A 17,367-nucleotide genomic window follows, 5' to 3' on the forward strand; every position below is an offset into this window, starting at 1 on the left:
CAGGATTTCTAATTTGCTCATACAGCACAATTACTGTTAGTGATCTTTTATACTTGCATGACATCCAAGTTGTTTATTCACAGTATGATATTTATTTAGGGATAGAAGTGGACCAAAATTAGCACTATTATCTAGTGTTTTTCTCTTGGACTGCCAGCCTCCCTTTTAAAAAATTATCTCAAAATGATATTCTAATCCTTTAAATACCGTGCTTTGTAATGCAAAACTGTGAATTCAGATGGTCTGCTGCTATTTTTTCAGTGACAAGGAAACAGCCATTGACATTCACACAGCCCTGTTTCTCTCGTAAATCCAAGGCGAGAAAATAAAAGAAGAATAATCCCATAAGGCTTTCCTTCCAAAGTCAGCCCTAAACACATCATCGTAAGAAGAGATGGGAAAACATACTATGTTGTATAATATTTTGTGGCTGGCATCTTCAAAGAATGCAGCTCTTTTCTTTCTCTTACATGTTCTATTCCAAAATCTCAAACCTATGAGCCAAAGCCATTTACCAGTGTTATGCAGACTTTCTCATACCTATTAAAAGAGTTTTGTCTTTTTACATTTAACTTCATAGATTCTGTATGGCTTCCTGCTTCTTGAAGATTAAGATCATCTATTTGGATGTTTTCTCCAGTTTCTCAGCATGTTTAATTCTTGTTCGTTTCTGAATCTGACTAGTTCTTGTTCAGTTATTTCAGAGAGCCTTTTTGTTTTCTTCCAAGGTTATTGTAAATGTAGCTTCGCACTTCAAGGAAGTCCGTGTCATCAAACTACATTTTATTTCTGTATAAATACAGCAACAATTAAACACACACTGCTACTTAAAATGTGCTTATAGCAAGCAGAGGGATTGTAGAAGCCAGTATCATCATACTGGGCGTATTGACTCCCTCTGTGTTTCTTTGAATTGTATTTGTGGATTTTTTTAGTGATAACTGTGATGATGATTTTACCACTGTTAGTATTGCAGAGCCAACACAGCCATGGAAGGCTGAGCTGGATTCAGTTTTGTTTCACACATCATTAATAAACCTGTCAGCTCAGCTCTGATTACAGGACTTCTATTTCTGATGATGGAGAAAGAATGCAGTTCAATTTTCCACTCTGGTTTGGGTTTGCGACACTGGCAGTTAGAGACATTATGTTTTGATTTGTAAAATCAGCAATGTCGACATAGAAGCCTTTGAGAAAGGCAGCACTTGTGAAGAACAACACTTTTCAATTCCTTGTGTTCTTCTTAATTAATTTAAAAAGTTTTCTAATAATGCCTTTATATAGGTTGGATCACTATTTTGTAGGTAGGAAATGTGACAGAACTGATTAGATATGCCAAAGCAGGGAGATAGACTCACTCCAGCTGTTGTGTGGCATCCATGGGAAGCACACAGTTTTGGCATTACAAACCACTATTAGGTCTGTCAGATACATTACTTTACTAGTGCACTTTTATTAATAGATACGTGGAAGGTTACTGTAAAGCAAGTAAGAAGGTTTGTGTTGCATCTTGCTTTGGCTAAGGGACAGGAGGAGCATGGTGGGGAAAAATGAAGGGCAAATTACTACAGAATGTGGAATAATTTACAAAAACATGGATCTGTGATCATAGTGCAGCTGATATCCAAATAGAAAGGGATGGAGGAATCAGCACATCAGTAATCCTCTTCATTTAACATGAATTCTCACATAAATGCAAGAGCATTCCTGTAGCAGTTTCCTGACACTAAACAGCACCACATGACATAAAGATCATTACAGACAGAGGTCCTGCATATTGCAGGGAAGGGGGATTACTGAGACATGCTTTATATCTACCAGGCAGTAAACACTCTTCAGAGATACCCGCACTGAGACACCATTCACATTGCCTGATGGCTCTGATGAAACAAGCATCCCAAAGGTAAGCTAGACTTAAAGGAAAGGACAGAGTGAGGGAGTTCTGTCCCACCAGAAGTAAGGTTTGCTGGGATATGCCTCTAGCCTAAGGACTGAGCAGCTATCTGAGGGAGAAATACTTACCTCTCAACTAAGAGTGCAGTGAAGTTATTAACAACATGTTTTATGGTTTTATCTCTTCATAATCCAGTAAATGCTGTAAATAGGTGCTGAACTCTCATCTGATCTACTGACCTCATTTACACACTGTCAGGTAATAAGATTGAACTGGATGAGAACCTGACTCAGGCAAATCTGACTCTGCGGACAGCATGTCTCTGCACAGGCCAGACTGATGTCCCAGGGACTTGGGCTTCAGGTGCCTCAGGGAATGAGAACAGAAATAGCAGATTCCTGTGCTCTGCCTTGCAGGAACCAGGGAAGGCATGGCAGTGCTGTAGATCATCCTGCACACCACCTACATTGGCAGGCAACAGTCAGTCCCTCTTTGGCAAGCAGTATGTGGGAGCTGAAAACAGCCGATGGTATACGGTAAACACTAGTCTTGTTATAGGACGCATGAGGCAAAGAGATATTATGGGAGACATTTTCCTGGGGAATTAACCACCCATTTTACAGAACCACCTCACTAATTAATTACTCTCATAACCCCAAAATGTTTCTCTTCCCTTCTCTTATGCTCATAGCCTCCATTTCTTTCTGTCAGTCACCTTCCCAAAACAGTCTTGGCAATGCCATTAGACGGTAACCAATTAAAGCAACCACAGCACAGAGAAAACCTGAGGACAATACAAAATGCATTGAGCTAAATTTCAAGTCAGGCAGGAGGAAGATTATTGTACTCTTGTGGGCTTGTACAAGAGACAGCAGTACAAACTTCCACTAAAATTTTAAATGAAGCTGCTGCTGGATTTGCAACTTGTAACAATACAAAGACAAAGAATACAGATTCCAGGTGGGAAACTGATGTCATGTTTGTCAGAGAAAGGTTGAATTTCTGAAATAATTTAAGTAGCTAAAATATTTGAATAAACTGAAGGTAAGCAAGAATTCAGCCACTGCTGTATCAATTTCAATGCACTGAAGCTCACAGAAGTCTCAAATTATCATGTCAAAAAAAGTTAGCAATGTACTGATGAATGCAGCTGTATTTCAAGCTCTAGTGTAATGAAAGGAGATAAATCACAACATTCCAGGTCAATTCTTGGGGTTACTGGTGATGTAGTTCCCGATACCCTGGGTCCTAATGAAGAAGTGCAAAACAATGTTAGCAGCAAATCATTGGATGGCAGCATGGAAAATTCTGGGTATCCCACTGCAATTTCACAGAACAAAGTGGACTTAGTTCCTGAATTGGTTGTTTCAGTTAGTCACAATTATCTGTTTTCACTTTGACTTCAATAACATCTGCTGTTATAGCTGTATTTCTAAAAGACAAGATTATTTATTTGTCGCCAGCCCCTAGGGGTTGAAGAAGTGCAGACTCACCAATTAAAGGCTTTTAACAGCTGGATGCTTCCTAACTGCTTAGCAGAAACATTAACTACTTCAAAAAAAAAAATCTTCACCAATCTGAAGAGGGCTATGCCTTTCAAAAACAACGGATGAGAAACTTGTTGAAAGCAAAGGAAAAGAAACAGTTTAAATTATACATTGTTCTCCCTTCAGACAGCCAGAGCAATTAACTTTTTATGGCAAAATGCATGGTCCCATTTTCCCCAGTGCTAATTATTCCCAGGAGGGGATGGTGAGACTGTATGTTCACGGCTCATCTCATTCCCTTTACACTGTTCCTCTACACTGGATGCTCTCCAACATACAGAAGCCATTAGCTGGTGGCCTGAAGGAGTGGATGTAGACACCAAGCTGGGTGGGAGTGTCGATCTGCTGGAGGGTAGGAAGGACCTACAGAGGGATCTGGACAGGTTAGATAGATGGGCCGAGACCAACGGCATGAGATTCAACAAGAACAAGTGCCGGGTCTTACACTTCGGCGACAACAACCCCATGCAGCTCTACAGGCTGGGGGAAGAGTGGTTAAAAAGCGACCTGGCGGAAAGAGACCTGGGGGTGCTGATCGACAGCCGGCTAAACATGAGCCAGCAGTGTGCCCAGGTGGCCAAAAAGGCCAATGGCATCCTGGCCTCTACTAGGAATAGTGTAGCCAGCTGGTCTAAGGAAGTGATCGTCCCTCTGTACTCGACACTGGTGAGGCCGCACCTTGAATACTGTGTCCAGTTCTGGGCCCCGCACTTCAAGAAAGATATTGAGGTGTTGGAGCGAGTCCAGAGGAGGGCGACCAAGCTGGTGAAGGGTCTGGAGGGTCTGTCCTACGAGGAAGAGATGAGGGAGTTGGGGTTGTTTAGCCTGGAGAAGAGGAGGCTCCGAGGTGACCTTATTGCAGTCTACAACTACCTGAAGGGAGGTTGTAGTGGAGTGGGAGTCGGCCTCTTCTCCCAGGCAACTAGCAATAGGACAAGAGGGCATAGACTCAAGCTTTGCCAGGGGAGGTTCAGGTTAGACATTAGGAAACACTTCTTCTCAGAAAGGGTCATTAGACATTGGAATGGGCTGCCCAGGGAGGTGGTGGAGTCATCATCTCTGGATGTGTTTAGGAAAAGACTGGACATGGCACTTAGTGCCATGGTCTAGTTGACATGGTGATGTCAGGGCAATGGTTGGACTCAATGATCTCAGAAGTCTCTTCCAACCTGATTGATTCTGTGATTCTGTGATTCTGTGAGTGGTGGTCACACCATCTCATGTGCTGCTCCATCCTGAGAAAGCCAAGGGCAGGTCATGACTGACATCTGCTTTGTTCCTGCTGCTCCCAGCAGTAGATGTGCTCCTGGGGCAATCACCAGCCAGCTGAGTTTGTGGTACCTTGCAAGCTGTTTGAAACAAGTCTGTCCTTGACATGTTCTTTATTGCTGAATTCTGCATCTATCCAGTACTAGGCTCAGGAGTGAAGATACCATCTATCACATGGGATTTGCACCTTCTCTTGCCCTCTGCTCAAAGGAGAGAAGACTGCTGCTTTTTTAGTATTTTGCTTTCATGTGTCCTCGCTAACCATGAAATTGAAGAGTGTGCTTGTACCTTTTGACAGAAAGTATTACAGTTTGACTTGGGCTTTGTTTATGGGCAGTTGTTCCAGCAGCCTCAGAACATGAGATAATTATGTGTCTTTCCTTTTGGCATAAGGGAAGAGGGCTGAAGCTGTATGTCTTACCATGGCTCCTATCCCAGAGCTTTATATAAACTTCTAGGGCCAGAATAGCATCTAAGGAGTTCCTTGACTGAAGACTTTATTCATGCCCAACATTTCCTGGAAAGACAAGCTAAAGAGAGCCCAGAACATGTTTAATGTACTTCTGGTCCTTGAGGTGGGCTAAAGAGATTTGTTCAAGCAGAAGTTTCTGATAGATGAAGATGCCAGGGCCAGTCAGGGACTGAACAGACATGAATCTTGCCTTAGCATCAAAAAGATGTACTTGCCTGTCCCACTTCCCTTGCCCCTTGCTGAACAGGAGGAGGATCTGGTATCATAAATCTTAGTTAGCTGTGAAACTGATGTATTTGCAGCCTGATTTACACTGGGGAATGTATTCTGCCTAATCTCTGTTGAACTATTCTGTCTGCATCCTTTCTGGTCTGATAATAATAATAAGCTCTTCCCTGATTAATATTCTAACCTCTTAAATATGTAAAAGTTACCTAATTTTCTGCTGCTGCATACCTTAGCAGATATGGCATGCTAATTAAAGGGTTTGTCATCAACTACTAGCATTTATGATGTTTTCCCCCAAAATATGCTTGCAAGTACATGCTAGAGGAGGGGTTTTTTCCCTGTTCCATTTAAGATAAATATTTTAAACCATTCCCCGTTTGCTTTTCCAGTAGAATGCTCTGATGTCTGTGATCAAAGTTAAAGCATTATATGAAAACTCCAAGAAGACTTCTCCATGGTTCCCCTCAAGTTGACTTGTTTTGCCAGTTGTCTGTGCTCTCATCTTTGAAATAGTATTTCCATTTTCCTGTAAGCATAAACATCATCATAGGATCATGTTGCATGAATGTGGCTAAATATCTACAGTTATGCACCACAACCTAGAATAAAGTGAATTATGCACAGAGAATGCAATTTAAGTTTTTATCTGATGCTATCAGCACTTGATATTGATTGCATAAAACAGAACAAAGTGTTCCTTGCTTTGTATCTATTGCCATACTATCTTGTAATAGACTTAATTTTAAAGAATTTTGACCATTTAGACCTTATTTCACCATTGACTCTTAATTTTAAAAGGATGAGACTAAAAAAACCCAACAAAACTCACCAAAAGAAACCCCAACCAACAAAGCACAGCACATTGGCCCCAGTTCTGAATGTTTCTTCATGTAGTAACCAGTCAAAACATCACTGAGTAACACTGTCAATCACAGTGCAATCCTACACAAGTAACTCATTTACCCATTAAACATCAGTACCAAAAAAAAAAAAAACAAAAGAAAAAGGTGGGAGAAATGCAAGAGGGTAGGCTTATACTGGTCTGGCATTTACTTCCTGTAGTACTTAGAGTCTGCAGGTTACTTTGGTTAAATGAAAATTCAAGTATTCTTTTCAGATGGAAGAAAGTGTTTTGTGTAGCGGTATGGGCTATTTCCATACAATAAATGAAATAAAATTCAAAACAGAAGCCATTGTGAAGTGAAAGACTGAGATATTATGTGTCATAAATGTCAAAAGGAAACACTTTGAATGGAAAGCCCTAAAATGCTTGGCCTGGGAAATACCAGATGGAAGATTCACATTTTCTCTCATTTGTCTTTGTTCTGCATTTTAACTGAAGCAATTTAGTACATCTAATATGAAATGAAAAGGTTTGTCAGTGCTTTTTTAGTAGGATGGGTTTTTTTGCCTTCAGATCTACCCCTATGCAGGCTAAAGAACTTGAAAACATGGTGTAACTTTCAAGAAGCTGATGTGCTTCTGCATGTACTGCTATAAGTTTGTTTTTAAAATTGTAATTCTGAAAAGGCATTTAAACCATTACTGTGGATGTAATTTTCAGTTCTAATATTTTGCTATCACCAGATTTTGCAGAGGTATTCCTTGGCTTTTATTTTGCTTGTTTTGTTCTGTGGTCAGGACATGATGCAAGAGATATTGGCAAATATTTATATGCAGGAGCAAAACTGTTCTATTTTTGGTTTTCTTGTCTTTGCAACTTCAGTAGGAGGATATGCTGGAGGATATGTTAGGTTGTGGCATCTCCATCCTTGGGGATATTCAAAAGTCATCTGAACATGGTCCTGGGCAACTGGATCTAGGTGGTCCTGCTTGAGCAGGGTGGTTGGACAAGATGATGTATGGAAATCCCTTCCAACTTCAACCATTCTGTGATATCTAATGATACACAGCCTACAAGAACCTCAAAAATGTAATATATAACACTGAAGAGAACTGCTAGGGTAAATTCAGCAGTCTCTTTTCCTTCTCTCTTCAGCTGAGCAGACTCCTTATTGTGACTTTAAGAACTAGAAAGATACATGGAGTAACATTAATATAGGGGAAAAGGTTGGAGGGAAAGTGGGTTTTTAGGCAGCCAGTGTGAGAGAGTTGAAAAGGATAAGAACAGACAAGTGAAGAAGCTTGGAAGCAACATGGGAAGAGTTGTTGCAGCAATGAAGGAAAGCACACTTTCTACCTGGTTTCTTTTTGAATTAAAGCAGTAGCTTTTCTTTTTTTTGTTCTCACTTTGCACTTTTGAAGCCTTTCTACCAAAGAAATCCAACAATCAACAAGTAACAAACATTTAGGAACCCTGTAGCCAAACTTTGAAATTTGAAAGGAAAAAGTATATTCTTCCATTGTAGCTTTCCTCAGTGAACGGCTAAGGTGAAGACTGTTTCGATACAGTCATGCAGAGTGCAGATGATGTCTTCCTACATCACTGTCTTCTCTTTCCAGTTGCTTTTGGCCCTACAAACAGGATAAGAACAGAGGCAGACTGTTAAAGCCTTCAGTGATGTATGCTAAATTCACAGGCAAGGGTGTTCACATATTTATTTTTTTTTAACTGAAGAAGTTGCTACTCTCCTTACATTGGCTACTGTTAGCAAAAGTCTTGAACGAGGCCATGCACAGCATGCCTTACTCTGTAGGTGTTTAGACTTCTTGTAGAAGCTCCCATGATATATGAGAGTAACAAAAGTATGGAAATGGGCATAGATGTAGTGTCCAACTAACCACGCTTAAGAGGTAAATATGTTAATTCTCAGCTGCATATGCTAAATGAATGCTGTGTTGCCTGGTTTCTGGGATCCACAAAAAGGCTCATAAACTCAAAGTAGGACCACATGTGCTCTGCACATTGGTGCTGTATCTGGTTTCATGTCTGCAGGGAAGGACAGAGTGCAAGGTTACCTGTGTGCGATCATTAAAAATATCTTGGTTAGAGAAATACCATTAGGTAGCCATTGCCATAAGGAGTGCATTTGGAATGTCTTGTGTGCTCATGTTGTTACAGAAAGAATGACAGTGACTCTTGCTAAAACTACAGTGTGCAAACGGTTCTTCCATGCTTTTGAAGCCATTTTACAGATATTTCCCTATTCTCTTTTGTATTATCTAAAATGGGATATCAAAATGCCTCTCACTAAATATCTCATATTTTAAGTGAAGAATAAAAAATGCTCCATACAAAATCAAAGACATAGAAGACCTGAAATGGACATTTCCCTTTTCAGACAACAAACTGCGCACAAAGATGTTATGATTGGCTCTTTAACTTAGGCTTTCATATGATAAGCTTCTTGAATGGGCATTTTATTAAGAGCAAACTTTCTGAAACAAGCTGAGGAATTAATGAGTTTTCACTGGAAACATCTATATTTACTGATATCCAGAGAGGCTAGATTTTTATTCAAATTTATGAATCTAACTAGATTTTTGAATTCAGCTGCCTATAAACTAATGCACAGAGGACTTAAATGGGACTTAATAGTGTACAAGGTCTCTGTATAAAAGTAAAAAAGATTAATTATAGAGAGAAATAAATCTTAGAACTAACACTGCTGAGTCAAGAAGTAAAATTAAACCACTACGTGACACTGGAAAACTTTTGACTGTTGATGTCATGCAATGCAGCACAATGTTTGAGAGCTGTACAGCAGCAGAGGGAGTAGCCTGCGTGCTGACAGCAGAGGAACTGCCTCAGAGCTGTGCTGTGTCTTGACAAATATACTCTTTCTTCCTTCTAATTTTGAGTAAATTAAGATTTCACTGCTACTTTTTGGATTTAGCCTAAGTTCTCAGCCACCTGTATTCATTAAGGACAGTGAAAAGAATAATCATACATGATCTTTCTGAAGGGTGATAAAAATAACTTTTTTAAGCAACCAAATAGCTGTGTACCAATAAATTACAGCAGAACAAGAACCAGATGTTAAGGGAAAAATATTCTCCTAGCAATATAGAATGGGAAAAGTGCCTGTTAGGGGATCACTCAACAACAAATGTGGTCTGTATCTTAATACCAAGAATATATGTGGGACAGTGTTTGAAGTATTTTGTTGGCTTCACTTCAGATGAGAAAGGGGAATGGAAAAGTAAAGAATAGCAAAAAAAGAGGCATCAAATTCTGAATTTTGCTTCCACTCTCTCACTTCCAAGAAGAAAGTTTAGGATTTATTTCATATTCCCCTTTGCTTCAGACATTGCACGTTCAGGACATCTTGGGTCCTCTGAGGTCAAGGAAATTCTACAGATGCCCACAGTTTAGCTGGTGGGTAAAGCAATCTCTAGGAATTGACAACGTAGTGACTAAAAGCAACAGCAGCTCAGATAACAGATTTTGATATCAGTGTGATTCAGAGGATTGGATGTAACCCAGGAGACTTTTCTTACATTTCTTTTTATTTTGTTTGGTCTTCAAATGTACTTGTTTTAAAAAAAGAAACACCAACTTAAGCTCCATGTTTTTTATCTCCTAGTAACTCCCATAGCAACCTGTTCAGTTGGAGGGGAAAAAAAAAGAAAAAGATTTTTCTAACTGTCAGCTCTACAAACAATCTAGGGTTTAAGAGCCCAGCTGCTTTTTGTCTAGCTAGTTCGTCGTCACCAGTAATAAAGATCTTGTGTGCCATAAAACTTGTGTAATTATGAACTGTTTGAGATTGAAGGCAGACTCTACCCTCATCGCTCAAGATTAGTTAACAATTCTTTTGGAGATAGGTTTGTCAGGAGAAAAATCCAGCCTTCCTTTCCTCATATCTGGGCTGCGTTGACAGTGTTAAAAGGAGTGATAACTTTTGTCACTAAAATAAAGGCAGCTTTGAACACACACAAGGAATAGATTTGTAAATCAAGAAACTATAACTTTGTCATTTTGCAAAGCTGAACCATGCCCTTAAGCTAAATGTAAAGCTGTATCGTAGTGAGATGATCTTCTCTTTCGCAATAGCATTGTACTGCTTTCATGGAATTTTTTAGTTGTTTTTCATATCTAGTAGCAGTTTTAATAATGCCCTTATAAACAGTAGCTTGGAAAATGAAGTAACATGTCCTGTCAAGCTTTTTTCCAGCATAAATCTGTTATTATTCCATTTATAACTAATGACAGATGCCAGAAATAGAAGCCTGGTTCATTAATTATGTGTATTTTCTTTCTGGCCAGGCACCTGCACATGGGTTACTGTCAGGGTACTCAAGAACTCCTGTTGTGCTTTTGATGCTAAATTATATGTCTCAGCAATGATTCCAGTTTTCAGGGCTCATGGATGTAAGACATCTAATTCAAAAGGAAAGCAGATGGTGGGGTGAGAACTGCTGCTCTCCTGCATATAACATGGAACCCCCAACAAGGTAGGTGCCACTAACAGAGGAACTTCAGCTCTCTGCAGCCCCATGTGGTAAAGCTTGTCCCAGAAAAGTGGACTGGCAGGCATACAGGAGCAGTACTAAGGTTGCATAAAGATGTTAATTAAGGAAAAGTTTTCATTAAAAAAATAAAATAAAATAAAGAAGTAAAACCCCAGAGTATTCAAATTGAAATTCAGTGCATCTGTTAGTGTTTTCCCTTCAGTACATCATATCGACCTTAACTCCAGACTAACTACTTTTTAGAAAAGAATCAGCGAGTAAATTTCTATACCACATGAGGATATTAGGTCTCCTATAGCAGTTATCTGGGAAGTCTTAAGTGCTTCAAGCAAAACACCAGGAAATCTCCACCACCTGAGCCAGTCATGTTGGGATGGAAAAGTTCAGTTTGAGTCTGTAACAAGGACAAGAATTCTGTTTCTGGAAAGTCTACAGATGTCCCTAACTGGAGTATTTTTTGGTACCTACTATTTAAGAACAACAGATACAGACTCAAGCCAAAGGTCTATTTAGCCTCACAAAATGTCTCCAGCTATGTCTAGCCATGGATACTAAAGGGAAACCCTAAAAGCAGGCCAAGCATATAATGTTTCTTGTTTATTTACTGGCCCAGATCCAGTGATATGTGCTTCAAAACCCTTCCAAGCCGGAAGTGCTATCTCTGGGTTTAATAACACTTTGTGAATTGAAAGGTGGGGAAAAAAAAATCCTATAATTTAGGTGGAACTTGGCTCGTGATAATTTCAATTGATGTCCTCCTATTTGTGTGTTATCAAAACCAGTGAATAATAGTTCCTCATTTACCATCTCCTTGCCACTGATAATTTCACAGTCCCATATTCTACCCTGTTCAATTATCTCTTTTTTTTTTTATGCAGATGAGCCCTAGTTTATTTAATCTTCCTCAAATGAAAGACATTAATACCTCTGATCATTCTTATCACCACTCTCTTCACCTTTTCTAGTTCTGCTGCATCAGTTCTTCAAGATGCTGCAACCAGAAACACTTTTGCTCTCTGCGATTTGGGCACACTGTGGATTTATATTGTGACACAATGTTTCCGGCTTTGTTTTCCATTTCTTTCCTAGTAATTTCTTTTCTTTATTCATGACTGAGTGATGAAGTGACATTTTCATAAAATTATCTGCTACCAATTATCTTGGTTAATTTCATAAAATCCAATTTCATAAAATTATCCAAGAAGCTTTTTTTTGATAGGCAGTTTGGAGTCCATCAGTGTGTATTTAGGACAGGCTTTCTCTGTCTGCATTACTCTACATCTATCAGCACCAAATTTCTTCTGCCATTTCATTGCCCAATCATTTAGCACTGCGAGGTGTTTCTGCTACTCTACATAGTAATTTTATTGCCCTGTTTATCTTGGTGCCATCAGATGTCACCACCTCATTCTACACTTGTTTTGCCAGATAACTGCAAGAGCAAGATACAGCATGGGCTTCAGGACTCCACTGACAATGTCCACCCTCTGTAAAAACTCAGAAAGGAGCTCAGTCTTCTGTTTCTTTCCCAGCCTGTAATCAGTTATTAAATCATAGAGATGATTTATCTCTTTTCTTGAAATTTTAGTTTCTTCATTAGCTTTTTGGTAGGAAGCTATAGGAAAAATCCCACTGTACACTATCAAGTAGATCAAGTTTGCTCACAGCACTTTGTGGACAAAGCTCATTGATTGCTGAGGCCTGACTCGTTGCTGTGAAAACCAGGTTGATTGTCCCCACAATGGTAGAAATGCTGAAGTGCTTTATTGAGCTGGAGCCTGTCTCCTACAAATGTCTGAAAACTTGGATTTCCTTTAAAGATGGAGCCACCCTGCCTTTGCGACTGTCCCCTGCAAAAGGCATGACCAGCCATAAGTGATGGTCACATTACATTGCTGAGGTAACTTTGCTCCCACTGGTACCATAGATCTCAGTTAGGACAGAATTAAACTGTCACAGGGACTTTTCCAGTGCATCTGAAGCGCAGGTGAAGTTTTTCTTTGCAGAAAATGAAGGACGGAATATATAAACCTAATCTACAGATGTCCTCAATTAGCTAAACTGAGGATTCAAGTTCACTAGCTGTAGCTGACTATTGAGTTTCATATTTGCATCATAATTTTTCTAAACAGTGCTAATTTGCTGCCCAATGGGTCTGTAAGGTTTCTTCCAGATGATGTTGATGATGTGAGGTGCAGGGCTTTTGTTTCCTTCCTATTTGAAAGTTTTGCCTTTGTGCTGCCAGTGGCAAAAGTTGTAATGATCAAAGGGGACTGAATAGTTATCAGCAGTAATTTCTGCAGAGAATTTGCCCTCCAACAATACCTAGATACCCCATAAGCATTCCTTGAATGTGTTCAGTACTGCAATATTGAACTGAGTGATATCATTTTACTCTAAGTATTGGGCATAACTATTATTTATGTCATGCTCAGTATTTGACAGAGTAACTTGACTAGCTGAGGCTGGCCTTCCAAGTGATGGTCACTTGTATACTATTTTTGGTTTTGTTGTGAACCCTCATCCTGCACATTGCATTCAGAGGAGCATTTGAAGAGAGCTAGAGTCGGTCAGCTGCTTTATTGTACCTAAAGGACCTCTTGCAGACCATAGCAGAGTCATGCGTAGGTTCAAGACAGCAGGGCCACAGCTGGTACCTGGTTTCCAATCTAGGGATCGCCATTTGTTGATGTTTCTAAAGACAAAATTTCTTAGAAACAGCAGCTCACAAGAAATCTTGATTTTATTTATTTGTTTTTGATAGAAGGAAGGAATTAACTTTTATCCAGCAAGTGAAGTTTCCTGTCTTTACCAGTGCTTTCATCAAAGACATGTAGCTACTCAGCAGGAAATGCGAGACACGCAACTTTTGGGTAATTTCGAATATTTTTAATCTTTTCCTTCTTTGGGTCAAAAGATCTTGACAGGTGCATCAGTTTTAGAAGAAAGTCTGATTATGCGTTACATTTTTGGTTGTCGCGTTCACATAAAATATCTCTGTATTATGCATGGCTGCAAGGCAGTGGCCATCAAGGACCTGTCTGTATTGCTTAACTGCTTTCATGTCCTATCTCTGATGATGTCTTTGAGGAATCTTTGCTACTTTTGTATCATATAAAATACTGACTTATAGTGCAAAAACAAGTATGCAAACATACTCTGGGCTTCTCTTCGCACTGCTATGAGGACTACAATACATAACTGTATGACAAATGCAGTTATTCCACCTCTCTTCAGCTACAATTGGATTAAATATCCTTTTTCAGCCTAAATCAGCTCTTGTTTTTTGTTATATGCCACGAGAGAGGCCAGAGATAGTTGCAAAGAATGAAGTAATCTTATTCTTTGTTCTTGGTAGGATTTAGCTGACATAAAACAATGTTAATACTTCTAATAATTACCTCTATTGTGCTAACACCTAAACACCACAAATGAGATCCTTAGCCATTGTCTTAGGTTCTATAGAGCCAAACGAGAGAACTGAATTCTCTGGAGTTTACAATCAAAACAAGAATAACAAAGGACAGGAAATAAATCGAGATAGAAAGATTAACAATATATGCCAATGGGTCGTTAACCTTACTGGTGCTTCTTATCACATATATATATTTATATAGAGACAGGTGTATACAGGAGTTTACTTAAAGGACAGTATGGGAGTATGTTTTTTAAACATTTTAGTTTGGTTGTTCAGTTTGAAACCACTCCTCCCCCCTGTCAAACCCACTAAAATCCAACCAACCAACCAAAAAAACCCGAACCAAACAGCTTGATTCCTGGACTAAGACTGACGGTGCATGGGAATCAGCACTATCCTGGACAAGAGAAGGTTTAGGGAAGACTTAGGAGTAGAATTCTGCCTAGGGGGAGGTTACCAAGAAGAGGGAGCCAGGTCCTACCCTACACTTCTTAATGTGCATGGAAGGACAGTGAACAACAGGGCTCCTAAATTGAACCAGAAAGACTGCCACTGGATATTAGAAAAGTTTTGCATTGTGAGGATAATTAACACTAGAAAAAGCTGAACGCGGAGTTTGCAGAATATCCATCCTTGGAAGTTTGAGACCCAACTTAATCAAGCCCTGAACAAGATTCTCTGAGCAGTAAGTTCAACTAGAGACCATCCCAGGTCCTTTCCCATCTGAATTGTCCTATGAAAAGCTACACAAGTGATTTAGAAGTTGCACTTTCACAGATTTGCCTTAGGTTCTCATGACCAAGATTTGTAGAAACTTTTAGATGTTATTCTGTTCTGCATGGTTAAGAAGACCATCCTTAAGACACCAAAACCAACCAAACCCCAAACAAACCCCAAACAAACAAACCAGGTGCTGAAATCCTATTCTCAAAACTGACCTAGACATTTAGGGTCCTCAGTATCATTTGCAAATATTTAGCCTAGTGCAACTACAAATAGTTGTAGTTGCACATTGAAGGGTTTTTTGATCTTATCACAGAGACTACAACAGAAAAGTATACAGAAATAAACAGATATCAGTTACTGCTGTTGGAAACACTTTCTGGTTTTTATACTGACATTAAAGTGTTTCCAAACTGATGAATTGGATATGAGAGAGCAGGGGTGGCTGCTTATTTTAAGTGTATGTCTTCTGTGAAAATAGACCCCACTTCTGTACTGTCTAATAACAAGTTACTTGGCAAGCCTTTCAGCTTTCTGAATGACAAGGAACATCTCTACTTGGCCACCTTCTCTTACATCAGATATTTCTCATGTAATTATTATCCCCAAAACTTATTTTTATTTAACTAAAATATTATCTTGAAACTTTGTTAGATTGCTTACAGGGGAAGTGCCCTTTCGTCTTGGGAAGTGGTAAAAAAAGCTTGACATCAGTAGTAACTGCTTAAAATTAACTCCTCCCAAATTTACTGATGCAGACCATTCATGGTAATAGCTTTGGCACAAACTCTATCCAACACAACCAGCTGACTGTTACTCCCTTTTCTCTCTACAGCACGAGTTATTTATAAGCCATTTAAAAAGGAAGTTGTAAGGAAAACACTCTAGACATGAAATGCAGCAGCCCAAATCTTCAGAGGGTATCAACATCACTCTGCTGAAGTCACTAGATTTATCTGATTTGTATCAGTTGAAAATCTGATTCAGCCCTGTGAACAGCTGTTTCTAGCCTACCTTAATATCATCCACATTAAATTGCTTATCGTTCTTGCTTTTAGGGTAATAAAAAGAAAGAGAGGATTTGGAAATATTCATGGCTGTTGTTTACTGCATCTTTCTCTGCAGCTGGTATATGAGTTTATAAGGTTTTTCATGCTGTTTTGAGAGAAGTGAAAGGATGCAGCGATCTTTTAACTGGGAAGATTAACCATATAAATAAACCAAAACATGATTTTGAAATCTCAGTGACCAGTAAGAACAACAACTGTTATTCTGTAAGGATATTAAAATTTCACCAGGACTACCAAACTATCAGTAAGGTTATCCACTGCCAGAAACTCAGGTGTATATACACATGCGCACATGTATATCCCTGCGAAATTTGGGGGCAGAGGGCAGAAGCTAGAGGTATAAAGAGAACAACAACCAAGCCTTGTCTCAGGCATACGTGATGTTCTCTGAAACACAGGTGTGACAAGTGGAGTCAGTCAGTCATGAATAAAAGGCAGCTAGGCCATTGTCTGAGCAAAAGAGTGAGACGGCCAGGCCTTAAGGCTCTGAAATTCCTAGAAAATTCATTCTGTTTTTCAGAAGCATTCACTGAGCAGGGTTTCTCCAAGGGGGGATGCCACAGATTTAACTTTCAGACATGCTCACAAGATTCCTGCTGCTACCAACAGACGAGCCCGTCTCAGTCCTCCACCTAGTCTGCTCTGAAGTCACTTCTCAGTGGACAGTGAGTGAATGGCCCCCCTCCCCACACTCTCCCATGACCCAGTATCTCTGTATGTGTTTTTCTAGTACACCTCATGATCCTGTAAGCATTTATGTCTAAAAATGTTAACTTAGTCTCACGCAAGCAGCAAGAGTATGGAAATTAGAGGTAAATAAAGAAAATAATGAAAAAATTAATTAAATTTGCAGAGGAGATATGTTAAAGTACAGATGGGTACGAGGTTTTTCTCGTGTTCCTGGAGATCAGTCTGGGATTTACAATACCCGCTGCTGTGATGTTATTGTAGACAGGTGACACGCACATTGCTATATGATCAGCTCCTTATACATGAAGGAGATTCAAGACTGTTTTTTTAGAAACCTGAATGAGTTACCTTTTGAAAGGTATCAGGGAAGCTGAGAGGTAAATAAATGGCTGTGTGGCCAAAAATTCAGGTAGTAGTATCTATTCTTCTACACAGGCTGGACATAGTTAAAAATAAATAATCTGAAAGTCCAAAACCAGTGTTTGTCTCTGATCAAACCCTTTGACATGTTTTTCAGCTCAGGGTAGGGGTAACCAGGTGAGACTCAGTGGCTAATATTTTAAAAGTGGTCACACACATCCAAATGCTTAGCTTTGCTTAAAATCTGTGGCTACAAATTCCAGGACTACTCAAAATCAGCAAAGATTTTCTTCTTTTCAGTCAAGTAAATACGTATATGT

The sequence above is a fragment of the Nyctibius grandis genome, chromosome 5, assembly GCF_013368605.1.
Source record: "Nyctibius grandis isolate bNycGra1 chromosome 5, bNycGra1.pri, whole genome shotgun sequence".
NCBI classification, from domain to species: Eukaryota; Metazoa; Chordata; class Aves; order Nyctibiiformes; family Nyctibiidae; genus Nyctibius; species Nyctibius grandis.